Raw genomic sequence first — 16,790 nt, forward strand, 5'->3', positions numbered from 1 at the left:
AGCCTCTCTGGCCCGGGATCTTGCCATGCAATTTCTTCTCCCACATGCCCCTGCCACTGTGACACGATCAGCCAAAGAGTTCTCATCAAAACTGAGCCAATCTAATCTGCCAAATCAACTAAAACCTTCTTTTCCTTGGAGTTAGCCTGCCTCAAGCATTCCTTTGTAATAATTATATCATCATAATAATACTGACATCTTAGCACTTTTCATACTTACAGTATTTTTCACTGTAATAACGGGTACCGGCACGTACGTGCGCACAGGGAAGATGATGTGAAGACAGCTATGTGACGAGAGGCGGACTACAGTGGTACGGCAGCCAGCAGAGCTGCAGTGAGGGTGGATGCCACCACCAGAAGCTAGGGAGTGACCAGAAAGGGCCCCACGCAGGCAGAGCGGACGAGGCCCTGCCAGCACTTCAGTGTTGGATCCCTAGCCTCCAGAACTGGGAGACAATACATTTTTGCCACAAAGCCTGTGTTGCCGGGCATGGTGGTGCACACCTGTAATCCCAGCACTCGGGAGGCTGAGGCAGGAGGATCGCTGTGAGTTCGAGACCAGCCTGGGCTACATAGTGAGTTCCAGGTCAGTCTCAACTACATAGTGAGACCCTGTCTAAAAAAAAAAAAGCAAAAACAAAACAAAAGTAAAAACAAAGCCTGTGCTACTTTGTTACTGCAGCCCTAAAACACTAACCCAGCCATTCTTCAAGGCATGAGGCGCCGGTGCCTGCTCTGGCTAGGCCTTGGCTGCCTTCAGTGTCTAACGGAATCCCCTGCATCTTTACGCTGTCCTGCAGCCTTACAATACTGTAAGAGTACATCCTTTGGTTTATGTTTTCTCTATCACATAGTGAACTGAGATATCTCTTATCTAGTTTATCCTCTTTGCCCCCTCCCACCATGTACAGCCCTGCATTTAGAAAGGTTTCCATAGATGTGCACTGAATTAAGTGGAATGGACCCTACATTTTAAAACAAGCCAATGACAAACAACTTATAAGAAATTAGTCTCAGGAGTCTTATAATGATCAGTTACCTCATTCACCACTTCTGGAATGCTTAGGAAAAAACAACGGAAAATGGGAAGCGGACACTGTCAGGCAATTTCAAGAACAAGATAATGGGAACAGGTACTACATCACTCATAATTAAAGCAATACAAACTGAAGCAAATTACCATTTTCAACCACAAGATAAAATAAAATCCAAGTTTGATAATATACCATATTGGCATTGATGCAATTATATCTGCATTTTCATTATCAGTGAGGATGAACATGGATACAACCTCTTTCAGAGGTGTTGTAAAAAGAGTCTGACAAAACTTAAAATGCACATGACTCTGATCTCCCCATTCTGCTTCTAGAAATTTACCCTTGGTGAATAGTCACACGAGTGTTCAAAGATATATGTACAATTCTATTTGAGGCAGCATTGTTCAAAATAGCCAAAAAATTTTGGAACACTCATGTCAGTAAACGGGAGGTTAACTGAACAAACTGTAATTTTAAAAATGAAATATTAGTCCATAGGAGGAAGGAACACTACAGTTGATAAGAAAAATATCTCAAATATATATTATCAAATGAAAATAAATAAAAATAGACACTGCTCTATATAGTAAACTTCTATTTGGGGTAAGGAATATATAGCTTAATATACATATAATACTCACATATATATATCACATGATTGTTTTGTAATGGTATGCCATAAACCAGTAATTATATTGTAGTTATCTTCGAGAGGAAGACTCACAATCTTGAATAGTAGAAAGATTACTTTTCATTCTGTAATTTATTATACTGTTGAAAATTTTATCAGTTGCTTATAAAATTGTTTTAAATTTTTAAAGTTACCAGGCATGGTGGTGCAGGCCTGTAGTCCCAGTACTCAGGAGGCTGAGGCAGGAGGATTGCTGTTAGTTTAAAGCCAGCCTGGGGATACGTGATGATTTCAAGGCCAGTGTGAACTACATAAAGAGACCTTGTCTCAAAAAAACAAAAACAAAAAATTTTTAAAAATTAGTATCAATTATATACATAATACATTATTTGGTGGCATTAGATTCATCTTGCTATATATAATAAATGACTCATATAGCATGATTTAATTAACTTTGAACTTAATTTTTATGGTAATGCCCCTTAAGTATAAGAGAATACTATTTTTCATCTATACATTATAAAAGTTTAATTTGTAAATTAGCACCGTAAAAGATTGACAACAATAGCTTATAGTAAAATACAAATTTGTAACCATCAGAACACATTTCTGTTCATTTCTCTGCCCCACAGATTAATGCCTTTTCTACCTTAACTGAGCACTTTTCACTCACTGTGGCTATCATTTCTGCAGTGGGCGGCCTGACAGCAAAACTAGCATAAATTTATTTTCCTTAACCATTTCACTGGTAAAAGATTCTTTCTTCTTCCTGTGGTTCTCATCAACCTCAGAATTCTCCCCGTTTGTTCGTTCATTCACTCACTCATGAGAGATGAGGTCTCTCTATGTTGCCAGGCTGTCCTGGAATTCCTGGGCTCAAGCAATCCCTCTGCCTCAGCCTCATGGTGGCTGGGACTACAGATCCATGACCCCATGCCCAGTGTCTTCCCTTTTCAACTGAGAACTGTGCACTTACAGGAAGCACTTGCATCTTCTCCAGTACGTTACCAGCATCACTACTCCTGTGTTTGCGGCTGTTATTAAGTAAAATAGGGGTTACTTGTGCTGTGCTACAAGGATAGCCTGGCCTGATAACTAAGATGGCCACTAACTTACTAATGAGCAAGTAGCACAGTGTGCATACACTGACAAATGATGAGTCACTTCTTAAACTAGAGCAGGATGATGAGAGATTTCATCATAGTATTCAGAATAGGGAGTACTTTCAAACTTATAAATTGCTTATTTCTGGAATTTTCCACTCCATATTTTTGGACCATGACTGACTAAAGTTAACTGAGACCATGCAAAACAAAACTGCAGGTAAGGTGGGGCTACTCTGTACTATTTAAAATCTGTAATTTGTAAATGCATTTGACACCTGCTTTAGAATCGGGTTATTTTAAAAAATGTTTCACAATCTTATTACAAAAGCGACGTATGATCACTTATTTAACAAATAGAAAACAAAGGCAAAAATAATTAACACCCTTAGTTCTAACACCCAGAGAGAATCACATAACAATTTGATGAATATCTTTCCAGGAACTTTTCTATGCTAAAATATGTAAACATGCAAATGGTTTACCTGTTATTACCATTTTTCTTGGTAGCATCAACATACTACTATGTTTATACAGACTTCTGATGTTAGAAGAAACCTTAACATTAATTTAGAATGGGATAACCAAAAAAGGCACCCCTTTCCCTGAACGCCCTTGACAGATGTGGCTGTCATCCCGGCACCTGCTTACAGAGCACGGTCAGTCTCGAAAACTACAACCAATGCTGTCATGCAAGTTGGCACTGATTGTCTTTGACTGACTACACCCACAGTGGGGAGTCAAATATTTCTTCCAATCAGCAATGGGTCTAAGGTAGAAACTTCCAGTCTACGGTGCCGTCAGGTGTCTACGAACAGCCCTGCCATACATTTCTGAGCTCTGGACTCATGACAGCCAGCTGAACAGATGGAAGACTTTCTAGGCCTCTTCTCTACTGAGGGTAAGGAATACTGTTCTCTAAGTGTTCCTCGAAATAACTTTTTAAAAGCATAAGAATGTTTTTATACGTTTTCAAATATTATTTTATGAAATATACTTGAAAATATTAATTTTTAAATACCGAAGCTGGAGGGATACGAGTTTTTAGGCAGAAGTGTGGATTAATTAAATCAGCTAAGTTTATTCTTTGTGCTTCTCCGCATTTATAGAACACAGCAATCCTGCCTCTGCTCTAAGACACTGCCCAAGGTACACAAGTACTCTTCTACTTGGTATTTTTAAAAGCTGCTGCAGCCAGATCTTAAAGGCCCTTTCCAGATTCATGTTTATGAAAACCACCCAGGATTCCTAGATCAAGGGAAGCCCATGGTGCATAGTTTAGAAATCTGATGTCAAAGAATGCTACCTCCACCCTTGAGTTTGGGGACACTAAAAGAAGAAAACCGTCCATGCACAATTCATACTTTGAATCCCTGAACTCTTTAGCAGGTGGGGGGCCGATGACCTTCACCATGTGGTCACAGTAGGGTTTTTTAACACGTCATCTTAATATTTTATATGAACAATGAATACTAGCCTAGAACGCACATCCTGGGCCCGAATTCTACCAATGCTACCAATTCAAGGTAACACATACCACCCAGGAGAGCCAATACTACGTGAGAATCATTCAGCACTTAAGTGTCAACAGCTGTGTTAGGTTCTGAAGCCACAATGACCAGGCAGACACAATTCCTTGCCTGCAGGATTTTGCAATGCAAGAGGAGAGAGAGATACACACAAGGTCATTTTTTAAACTCGTTTTATACTTCACCCATGGCTAGAGGAAAAAGGGAAGACTTACAAATCTTACAATCTAAGCAATAACAGATTTTTTCCTAATAGTTTAACAAATTACAGTGAAACAGGAGGTTTAAAAGTCTTTTGCTATTAATGGAGTCATAATATATATTATTATTATGTTCTTATTGCTTAGAGAAAAATGCAGTAGACTTTAAAAAAGATGGGTTTGTTAACTTTGGCTTTTTCAGAGGAAACATTGTCTGTAGCAGGGCAGAGTGGGAAACTTTCAGATTTGCTATATACTTGATTTTCTTTGATTTTTAATTGAAGATATGTTACTTTATAATTTTAAATAATAAATGTTATCTGTAAACAATTTCCAATATTTTGACAATAATATATTTTCTTAAGATACTTTCAAATCATACAATGAGCCTTTATGAAGTTTGCTAATGGTGAAAAATACTTTAAAAAAAAAAGTCTTGCCAGGCATGGTGGCACATGCCTGTAATCCCAGCACTCAGGTGGCAGAGGCAGGAGGATCACTGTGAGTTCAAGACCAGCCTGGGCTACACAGTGAGTTCCAGGTCAGTCTTAACTACATAGTGGGACCCTGTCTCAAAAAAATAAAATCTCTGCCCACTCCCAAAGTATAGAACTATAAGCGCGTTTAGTGCTGATAGAAATATTTCTACAAGGCCAAGTATTTGTTAAAAGAAGAAAAACATTTCACATATTATCATAGCTTGTGTCTAGGTGTCCCCCCAGAGTCTCATGCTTTTTCAGAGGTGGCTGGATTCAGAGTGTGTGATTCATTCATGGTGCAACACTAGGATTAAGGGCAAGTGACTAATACATCACTCCACCGACTGGTCTGGCACCGCCCTAGTCCCAGTAGCCTAGATAGAGCACAAAAGGCACAGAAAGAGGATGCTAAGGTCCCTTGGTTACTTTGCTAACTCCTTCCCGCCATGGACTGTTTCTCCCATATGATACCTGTCTGCCACCCACCCTGTCTTGGAGCCAGCTGATTGTGAACTGAAACTTCTACAAACTATGAGCTAAATAAACGTTTTCTTCTTTAAATTTGAGTGTCAGGTATTTTGTCTCAGCAATGAGAAAGTAACTGAGACATATATGTTTCTAACAATTGTGTAAGAAGTATTTTCTCATACTGAAACCCCTCAGTAATCCTGCGGACTCTGCGGAATTTACCCTATCCTACCTATCTCCCAGACATCCACCTGTGTGGGTCCAGGTCATCTTTAACAGAAACATTTGGCTTATTTCACTTAACATGGTATCTTCCAGACTCATGTATGTATGTTGTAGAATGTATTGGAATGCCATTTCTTTTCAAGACTGAATAATATTCCATGGTAGGTATACATTACATTTTGTTTCATCTGTTGGTGGACATTTAGGTTGTTTCTCTCTTTTGGCTATTACAACTAATGCTGTTATGAAATTTTATACCACTGCTGGGAACCGCTATGCTATTCCAACATTCTGAAGGCACAGGACTTTGATGAGAGCATATATTAATTTCTTAATGGCTTATTTTGCTTTGGCGTTGAGTTTGCAGGAGACCATTAAGGAACACACAAATTCAGAGACTGATTAATAATACTAACAAACAATGAAAGCTCCAACTTTCCTGAGCTGGAAGAACTCTTAAACAAAACTTGAAATGTGACGTTAGTGTATTTAAAGAAATAATGTTTCAACAATAGAAAGTGGCTTGTATAAAAGTGTAGAAAATGTGTTGAAGTTTCAATTTGATGCTGGAGAACACTGATAAGCAGGCTATAAATTATAAGTCTTGGGGCAGTCACATTAATTGCAGAGACAGAAAGCAAATTATTACAGTTTGATAACTCTAAATTTAGCTAAATAAGACTTTAAAATGTTTTCATTCATGATCTGCTTGTCATATATCATTGCATGCTCTACAGCTCCCAGAATGTTTTTACTTAGAGTTTAATAATTAGTTGTACGATTACTTGCTTAATGTTTTTTTCTCTTAGCCTCCATGTGGATAGGGTTTGTCTTTTGAAGACTATAGGGTGTGTGTGTGTGTGTGTGTGTGTGTGTGTGTGTGTGTATGTGTGTGTGTGTGTGTGTCTTGTAAATGCAGTTGATTTGATAGATTTAGATCAGCACCTGGAAATTAAATACTGAAAGCTAGAAAGTTAAAGTTGTATACTTTAGGTAGTTCACCAAGATAAAGTTACATTATCATAAAGTCCATCAGGCAGCCACTAACAAAATCATTACAAACACTGGGCAGCTCTCATTCCCAAACAGAACTCAGTGCTGTTCAAATGCAACAAGGATATAACAGAAATTTTAATTGATATGCTAAATTACCTCTACTAAAATGTCACTTTTCTCTTTTGTGTGTCTGTGTGTGCACTTTTTGAGACAGGGTCTCACTATGTAGTTCAGGCTGGTCTTGAACTCACTATGTAAGCTCAAGATGGCCTCAAAATCAGGAGATCCTTCTGCTTCAGCCTCCCAAGTACTGGGATTACAGGCATGCACTACCACACCTGGCTACACCTACTTTTCTGGAATCATTTCTTAAACGAATATTAAAACAAAGATAGAATACAAGGCAAAAGTACAATATAACAGAACAGTTTTCTTTTCTGTGCTGGGAATCAAAGCAAAGGCCTTGTGCATGCCAGGAAAGCACTCTAGCAATGAGCTACATCCCTAGCCCACTATATGTAATAGTTTGTTTAAGACAAGGGCTTACCATGTGATCCAGATTGACTCTGCATAAATGAGCCTCTTGCCTCGGCCTCCCAACTATAGGGATTACAGTTGTATACTATTGTACCTGAACATAGTTTTCTTAATGGTTCATTAACTTTTCCACTTAGACATTTCAAGCAACTTAGAAGCCATGACAATGGGAATGAAAAACTTACCCAGAAAACAAATAAAATTATGGAGAACACTTGAGTTTATTTATTAGAAATTAGTAATGGCTGTGGTTGGAAGAGACCTTGTGTGTTTTGAGTTTCCAATTTCAGGATTTTTCCTTCCTGAAGAGACACTATTTTGTGACTGTAAAAATTATCCCACTGAATGATCTTCCGCTGCCAGACAAATTATGTGTGGCAGAAATAACCCTTGCTACAGCAGCTTTATCTATGAAGGTGCTGTTTCTTTCATTTGCTCTCATAATACTCAATTGTGATCTTGTTAATAACACTACTGGAACACAAGGACTCTTCAGTGAAGAGTTTAATGAGAATTAAACAGAAGTATTTTAGAATGATTAAGGATTTCTTGTAATGGAGAAGAGGGTGAGGGTGGGTGTGGGTGTGTGTGTGTGTGTGTGTGTGTGTGTGTGTGTGTGTGTCGTAAGTGTAACTGGGAATAGAATCCAGATCCTTCACACTGACAGCTATCTTCCCAGTCCTTTTATATTATTTAAGACAGGGCCTCACGAAGTCTCTAAGTTGCCTAGACTGGGCCCGTACTTGTCATCCTCCTGCATCAGTCTCAACCCTCAACCAGGGCTGAGATTACAGGTATGCATCACCATGCCCTGTTCACGGTAGAGTTTAGTTAACGTACAAAACTGTCAGCATGCAGTAAGCTGCTGTTCCACATGTCTCATTCCTTTTTTCTACGAACTTAGGAAAACCTTTAGCCAAGTACAGTTTGAAAAAATAGTTATTTATCTTCTTGTAGGTCCTGCTAGTTATGTTCTTCTGACTGTCCAACAGGGTTCTTGCCTGCACTTTACATTCTGATTATCTGGGTTCTTTGTTTACTACCTTCAGTGATTTCCTTAGGCTCCCTTGTGTAAGAGCAAACAGTTACATGAAACTTAATTTGTACCAGACAATGCTCTAAGCATTTAGATATTCATTTATGTCTCCTAACAAACCTTAAGAGATAGGCGCCATTAACTGGACTGTACAGATACAGAAAATAAGGTATAGAAAAATTAAGAAATTTGCCTAAGGGTCAGGGATTTAGCTCAGTGGTTCCGCTGCCTGCCTCACAGTGCAAGGTCCCAAGTTTGATCCCCAGTATCAAAAAAAGAAAAAAAAAAAAAAGAAATTTACCTCAAGTCCCACAGTAAATATGCAGCAAAAAATGGGGATTTGAACTCCACACAATTAACTAGTATGCCATATTGCTTTTCTAAGTACCAGGTACTGAATTTGACCATAGGATTCTCAAGGCTTTCTCCAAATGTGCAGAAAAACTTCTACTTTCTTCCCTCTTTCTCATTCTGCTCTCTTCCTTCTCCCTCTCCACCTCCCTCTGCCATTTGGCACAGAAATGCCAAGTAAGTCTGTGTTTGTGGAGAAAACAATAAGAAATGGTAAATAATACTAATAGAAGCTAGCTCTACATTTGCTTTGTGAATGAAATCAAGATCTGGAAAATGTGTACATTTAAGTCCGTGGGGCCGGGGATTTAGCTCAGTGGTTCTGCTGCCTGCCTCGCAAGCACAAGGACCCGAGTTCTATCCCCGATGCAAAGAAAACAAAACAAAACAAAACAAAAAACAAGTCTGTGCATTACCTTAAATCTACCTTTTTTACTATCCTTAATTTTCTAGACTTAATGAGCTAACTGAAATTAGTGTTTAAAGATCTAATCATTAGGCGATACTCTTCCTTAACAACTTATTAAGAATTAGTCTTTTTTTTCTTTTTATTGAGTTTATTGGTACATTCTAGGTATACAGTACAGTTACATTCATTACTGGGATCTAGTACCTTTACATGACAGGTCTTGGTAAGAATTAGTCTTTTACTGAAGTTTAATGTATCAAATATTTTTAGTCAGAAAAATATAAAGCTATGCCCTTTTTGAAAAAAATATATAGTAAACCCTAAACAAAAAATATATTTGGTCCCTTTCATACATAAGAAAACCAGGCAACATATACAGTAGTCAATGAAAAACAGATTTACTAAGCTGGGAATAGTTACGCATGCATGCAGTCCTAGCATTTACGAGACTGAAGTAGGAGGGTTGCTGTGAGTTCCAGGCCAGCCTGAACTACACAGCAAGACCCTGTCTCAAAATAAGTAAATGAATGAATGAATGAATAAATAAATAAAATGGATTTGCTTTTTTCCTGGATTTAGAAAAAATGCACAACTCTAAGATATGCAAAATTCATTTTAGGGATATTAAAAAGAGATTTCCTTGCAAAATTACCCTTTTGTAACAGTTAAAAAAAACAATACCTACTAATGAGATCTTTTTTTGGGGGGTGGGTACCGCGGATCGAACTCAGGTCCTTGCGCTTGCGAGGCGGGCCACCGAACCACTGAGCTAAATCCCCGGCCCAAGATCTTAAATGTCTACTATTTTAAAAACATAGTTGATTTAAAATGTTGATTTTTTAATATTATGCAAACATATTTTTTATTGCTGTGCAAGATTGCCCTCTTGTGTTTTCTCTAGTTAAGTCATTTTTATAGATGTATGATTTTTATAGATTTATTCCATTTTTAACTTTTCCATCTCAAATTAATGCACTACTAAATAAACTTCAAAGCCATATTCTCAAAACCACACAGATCAAATCAGAAATTAATGTTAGTTATGTTATAGTTTATGGTACACCGTATCCCTTCAAATCTCTAGACTCATGTTAAATACTGAGGCCTGGCATTAAGAAGCAGCAGTCAAGCAGAAATAGGTAAATAATAATTTACCTATATAGGTAAAGAAAAATTTCAAATTAATGTGAAAGAATTCTAAAACCCTGATACTAACTTCCCACATTACCAAGTTTTGGAAAAGGCATCCAGTTAATAAACCACTACAGGTCTGTCTGGTCCAATTATTTTTTCCCAGTATGGGAATTAAACCTAGGATCTTTGTACTAAGCTACATCACCAGCCCTGTTTTTTAGTTATTTTGCTTTGTTTTGTTTTGTTTTTTTTAAATTTTGACACAGGGTTTCATTAAGTCACTAAGTTGACCAGGCTGGGCTCAAACTTTCAATTTTCCTGTTTCAGCCTACCAGAACGCCTGGCTCGCAAGAGTGTACTATAGTCAATCTCTCCCTTTTGGTTAGTTACTGTGGATATATAAAAACAACAGTAGCATTATTTGACCAAATTCTGTGTTAATGTTGCTTAATTAAAAGAAGTGCTTGTGGTTGCTGGTGGAAATGTAAAATTTAGTACATTTTTATAAATCAAGCAATATATATTAAAGGCCTTTAAAAAGGATCATTATATTTGCTAAGAATTACTCTAAGAGCTCAATTCTAAGCACCAAAATACTTCATGCCAACTTCTCATCGTAGCATTATTTATTGTGTCAACACCTAAACATTGTTCTGTGTTGAAGTTAGATTGGAAAACAAACATGCATTGGAACCCTCTGCAGTGATTATAATTTTATTATATCTTTCTCTATGATGAACTCATGATAAGCTTGACAAATCAGGATATAAATACATGTGGGTATACATGTGGTGATGTGTGTATCACAATGACCTAAGAGCATCCTCTTTGAATCTGTAAACAGAGACTAACACAGAGGGCTGGGAGCTGGAGCTCATGCATGAGGAACTGGGTTCAATACACAGCATCAGAAAAAGAAAAAAAGATTAAAACAGAATGTTTTAAAACATTAATTGTCACATTCATCATTGGGATTTTGTACCTTTACATGACAGGTCTTGGTTCTCATTTTTTCCCCTTGTCCCTGCCCTCCCTTCACCCCCTCCTCCCCTCCCTATTTACAAATACTTTATTTCCATTTTCTCATATTTTTTTCTTTTCCCTTATTCCCTTTCCCCTACCCTTCCCATTTCCCCTACACCTAGGATCTTATGTACCATTATAGTTTTCACACCAGAGAAACTATTCAGTATTTACACATGTGTGACTTATTTATTTCGCATAAGAGTATATCCTCAATGTGTATCCATTTTCCTATGAATGACTCTAATTTCTCATTCTTTATGGCTTAGTAGTGTTCCATTTTATAGAAAAACCATATCTTCTTTATCCAGTCTCCAACTGATGGGCAAATGGTCTGTTTCCAAGTTTTAGCTATTACAAACTATGCCGCGGATTTAGCTCAGTGGTTCCACCGCCTGCTTCACAAGCACAAGGACCAGAGTTTGATCCCTGGTACCAAATAAACAAACAAACAATAGAAAGCAGGAGTCCATCATCTTAAAAAAAAAACTGTGCCGCTATGAACATAGGTGCACATATATCGCTGTGATATGATTCTTTTAATTCTTACTCAATGAAAGGAAAAAAAAAAGGTTTTCTGTGTGTCTTAGAACTGTATTTTTCAAAATGTTCTCCCTGATCATTAAATTAAACTATTTGAACACTGGTTAAAATGTCAATTCATGGGCCCCACTCACGTTTAATCAGCAGATTCTTAAGCGCTCCTAAAGAATGTGAGAAGAAATAACACAAATAATCTGACCTCTGTTAAAGCCTGATATGTGTGCTCTCTCACTGGGTAACATATTACCTTAAGCAATAATGGCCACCCAGAGAAGCTACTGAATAAATACAGTATTGAGATTTAATAAAACTGAGAGATTGTTAAATTTTTAATGTAAAATCACAATATTTATGCTTAATTCATTTATGAAAATTGTCAAAATATAAACTTATATTTAATTAAACGTGTAAGAAAAATTGGAAAAAAATTTTTAAAAAACATTGTCATTTGGTGGTAATGACACCACTAGATTGGACTTTTGTTTGTATTTTTCATGTTGTTATGTCTAACATGTATTAGTGGTTGTTGTTGTCCTTTTTGTTTTATAGTATTGAGGACTGAACCCAGGACCTCACACAAGCTAGGCAAGTGCTCTACTACTGAGCTACACCTCAAGCCCCTTTTACATTTTAAAACAAGGTCTAAGTTGCCCAGGCTGGCTTGGAACCTGCAATCCTCCTGCCTTGGCCTCAAGAGTGTCGAGCTTGGTCTAGTCATGAAACGGTTGGTGAATATGCTGTTTAGTTCTGGGCTGCAGTTGAGACCACAGCTCCCGGCAGAGCACAGGGCAGATGCAGGTAGGGCTGACTTCTCCTGGCACAGGCTGTGCTGTCTTCAAGAATATAAATCACAGGAGGAATCATCCCAGGGAGGAGATGAAAAGACTACAGAAGCATCAAGTATAGAAGGACATCTTCCCTGCCTCGACCGCTGCATGGGCCCTGACCACACATGCACTGACCCCCACACAGGACAGATGTGCTCGACCCCCTCTCCCTGTAAAATCCCCCACCTCTGTGTGCTCCACACTCACAGCTGATTGACGCCCTCAGTAGATCTGTACCCAGGTCAATAACGTCTGTGTCTCGTTGCTTTCTGCTGTCTTGCTCAGGTGGTCTCATCCCTCTGTCGTTTGTCACAACCAGTACCCGGGATCACAGGCGCACACCATCACCTATAGTGGGGGAAATTTCAGTGTTCCTAATATTGGTAGAACTGGGAAACTTCTTTCCATATCATACACATCAGGAATCCTGTGGACTAAAGTAGCTCAGAAGGCTTTTTTCTTAAAAGCAAACCAAGATATCAGCAACTAGAACAAAACCCCGTGTCTCCCTGAGTGAATGTAGGAAGCGGGGCCTGCACAGCAAGGTTCTTAGAATGGAATCTTTCCCTTCTCATATTTTATCCTTTGGAGAAAGAAGAAAACAGAGTTATGTAATAGATTCCTCTTCTAAGCAAAGCAACAACCATGCATGAAGTACTTACTGCAGGCTAGGTTGGTTGAATAGGGCCAAAAACTAAGTGTAAAGGATGACTGACTGCAAGTAAGCTGGGGCATGGTAGCACACACACTTAATCCCAGCACCGACGAGCTGAGGCAGCACTGCCTCCAGGTCAGTCAGGACTCCTAGGGAGCCCCTGCCTAAAAACAAAAGAAAGAATGACTACAAGGACTCTGCTTGCAGCCATCCCGTAGGCTCTTCTCAGATAGGTTGTAACTCAAAAGCTCATCTTCCTTCCTGAAGTTTTGCGACAACCTATTTTCCATCTACACTGCCAACTTCAATTCATTTTCCAGGCCACAACAAAATTTATATTTTCAAAAAGAAAACCCCTAGCAGATTTCCAGTATACCTTGGGATAAATTCTAACCTTACAATAGTCAAGACGTTTAGCGATCTGCCTTCTGCTCACCTACCTCCCCAGGGTCCACTCCCACTTCCTTGTCCTTCTGGTTTTATGAACCTCACCAGGCTTTGCCTCTAGTATTGTCTTAGGTTAAAACAGATGTAACTCTCCTCTTTTGTCTAAGAAGTCCTGCTTATCCTCTGGTCTCTGGTTAAATGTTTTTGTGGCGAAACCAGTCACGATTTTCCCTGTGAGTCTTTTCTGAATGTTATTAAAGTCTCTAGCTATCTAGACTGTAGGGTCTGTGAGGGTAAGGGCTAAGTCTACCCTGTGTGAGTAAGCGGGATAACCTGATCCTATCTGACCTCCCAAAAACTCTTTAAAGAGGTTCGGCAATTGATGCCAATGAGTAGCAAATTAAAGACGATACACAGTGGTGATGGTGGTGGGCCTGGAACGCTGGGAGCATTTCGCTCAGTGTGAAATCCTGAATCCTGTACCAAATTAACAGATTTATAGTTAACTGTGTTAAGTACTTTAAAGAGATTTATCAAATTATTTTTCAAGCCCTTGGTGGGGGCAAAAAATCCAAAACCAAACAAACAAAAAAACATCCATTCTGACATGCTGATATTGTTTCTAATCCTTAAATTCCATCCAGCAATATTCTCAAGATATTTACAAATAATCTTTAAAGACATGAGATAATGTTCAAGTAATAGTGTTTTTAAAGTATACAAACTGGGGCTGGGAATTTAGCTCAGTGGTTCCACTGCCTGCCTGGCAAGCTCAAGGTCCCCAGGTTCAATCCTCAGTACCAAAAACAAACTAAAAACAAACAAACTGCATATGCAGAATAAGAGATGTCTATTCCTATACTTGATACAAAGATAGGAGGAAATGCATCAAAGTGTGTATTGTGATTATCTCTTGCATAAATTATTTATTCACTCTTCAGTATTTCTCTGAATGAACAGGTATTACCTTCAGTCAAAACAGTATAAGAATTATTTTAAAAATCATTATAAAATGAATTCTTTTCTATGTAGGCAGTTGCTTCAAAGACTATTTTAAGACTAAAGAACAAGCCAGTGGCAATTACCTAACAGTACAGTGCTTGATGTGGATTAGGGAAGAGGAGAATGGACCACACCATGGAATTATCTCTGGAGAAAGTGAGGGCCTAAGTGGCAGTTCTGACAGCTGGTCTGGGAAAGTCCCTCACCTGCACCAACACCTACCTCAACAGACCTAGGAAGTTGCTTTTTCTTTTGCTTAACAATAGGTCCCTGTGATAAGCAAAATTGCCTCCATCCAAAGCTCCCTGAAGTGCAAAAAGACTCAGAAGATCAAAGGAACCATTAACCACTCCCTGCACTTCAAAGGTTTCTCCCATGGGAACTCTGAGAAGCAGCTGCACGTTCACGTATTACTTATTAGAGACTTCCATTGCTATGTATAAGTGTGGCAGTACAAATGTCTTGGCTACTGTGTCCCTTCGATGTCTTCATTATGGTTCGTTTTAGGTTCAACAGTTTCGTGTAAACATTTAAAATGAGTAACAAATCAAAATATATTAGAAATATAGACTTACCTAGCCCTACCGAGCCTTGTAGCAACCTTATTTTATTGTCCTTTCTAAACCTAGTTTTTAAATATCTTGGTTAGTTCTCTATTTTCTCAAGCAGAAAAAGAAACTAAAACAAGTATTTTGTTTCAAATAACTTGTATATTAATGCAACATTCACACAGTGTCTACAAAGTCATTTACTCTTCCTAGTCTCACAGTCCCCATGAACAACATTCCTTAATTAAAACATTTCACGAAGACTATGTTGACCTATTGCCAGAATAACTCAGCCAAGTACGCAGATACAGATTGTTACCTGAACACGTTGCCTCAAAGTATCCATTTTAATAATGAAAATATATCTATAAGTCATTACTTTAAGGAAAATTACCTTATGCCTTGAGTATACCACTGTGTTTACTGGAAAACAGGACCTAAGTGGAAAATAATCAGGCTTGAAGAGTAGAGATCAAAAACGTCAGCCCCAATCGGCCTTTCCTTGTCTTACCTGCCATCACTGTTCTCTTACTTGGTGGCTACTCTGTAAAGAAAGGATAGGCTGATTTGGCGTGGGATTTTGGTTTTGTTTTTTGAGATAGAGTTTTACTATATAGCCCAGGGTGGCCTTGAACTTGCAGCAATTCTGGCTCAACCTCCTGAGCACTGGGATTTGTGCGCCACTATGCCTGGTTTGGGCTGGCATTTTTCAGCTCTAGGGTTCAAGACTAATTATTTTCCAGTTAGGTCTTATTAACAGGGAAAAGGGGCATGTATGTGATAAGAGACATTCTACACAATTAAACTCAGTTAAAGGTTTTACACTGAGAAATCTATATGACAAAGTATACAGCAAGGTCAACCTTGCATTCATGCCTTTAAATTAATTTATTAACCATACAGCAGTGCAATGAAGAATAAAACATAATTCCCACTCTTAAGTATTCTCTTCTAGAAGAGCCACAGATAAGCAAAGCAGGGCCATAAACAAGTACAGCCGCACAGTTCAAAGCCCTCAGAGCAGGGAGAAGTCTGCTTTTCGAGTAGTAATGGGAAAGGGGTGTGTTTGTGCACCAAAGACAGGAGAAAGGGGGAGTGGATTAGGAGTATCTGTGATGATTCCAGGCAGTGAGCTTGAGTATAAAGATCAGAAATTATCTGGCAGATTCTGGGAACCGCAAGCAGTTCAGAGTTTTCAGTCATAAATATAACAACCAAGTTGAATATTTTAAATTTAAGTTCGGAATGGCAGTCCACAGTGGAAGTTGGCTAATGCACCAAGGAAAGAGCCTGCAGAGGAGCACAGCAGGAAGAAACGTCACAGAGGAATAAAGTGGCACGAGTGCTAAAGAACCCAAAGGGTCCAGCTTTGGGGCATAACAGGTGACTTTTGCCAAAGCATGGTTAAAGGAAAGCTGAGAGAAGCTAACCCATCGGTTGGAGGGTGAGCCTGCATCTGGGACAGCGGATACTTAGTGTAGATTAGACTAGCAATTTGTGACGGAGAGGAATAGGGGACAGGTCCCCAAAAGACTGAAAGATGGCATCAAAAACACAGGCAGGGCCAGGGCTTTAGCTCAGTGGCACCGCACCTGTCTCCCAAGCGCAAGGTGCTGAGTTTGATCCTGATACCAAGCGGGAAAAAAAAAAAAAAAAAAAAAAAAAAAG

At 38.6% G+C, this 16,790-nt stretch overlaps 1 long non-coding RNA gene across 2 annotated transcripts in view; it reads right to left on the bottom strand.

Moving 5' to 3' along the window:
• LOC109118591 overlaps positions 1-12,874 on the bottom strand; it is a 42,372-nt gene extending 29,498 nt beyond the window's left edge. For both annotated transcript variants that reach the window (XR_004518338.1, XR_004518339.1), the window contains exon 1: positions 12,738-12,874. This is a non-coding gene — a long non-coding RNA (uncharacterized LOC109118591). The remainder of the gene's footprint in view (positions 1-12,737) is intronic.
• Positions 12,875-16,790: the final 3,916 nt, after the last annotated feature.

Source organism: Fukomys damarensis, unplaced genomic scaffold (genome assembly GCF_012274545.1).
Source record: "Fukomys damarensis isolate Sample0158 unplaced genomic scaffold, DMR_v1.0_HiC HiC_scaffold_21, whole genome shotgun sequence".
NCBI classification, from domain to species: Eukaryota; Metazoa; Chordata; class Mammalia; order Rodentia; family Bathyergidae; genus Fukomys; species Fukomys damarensis.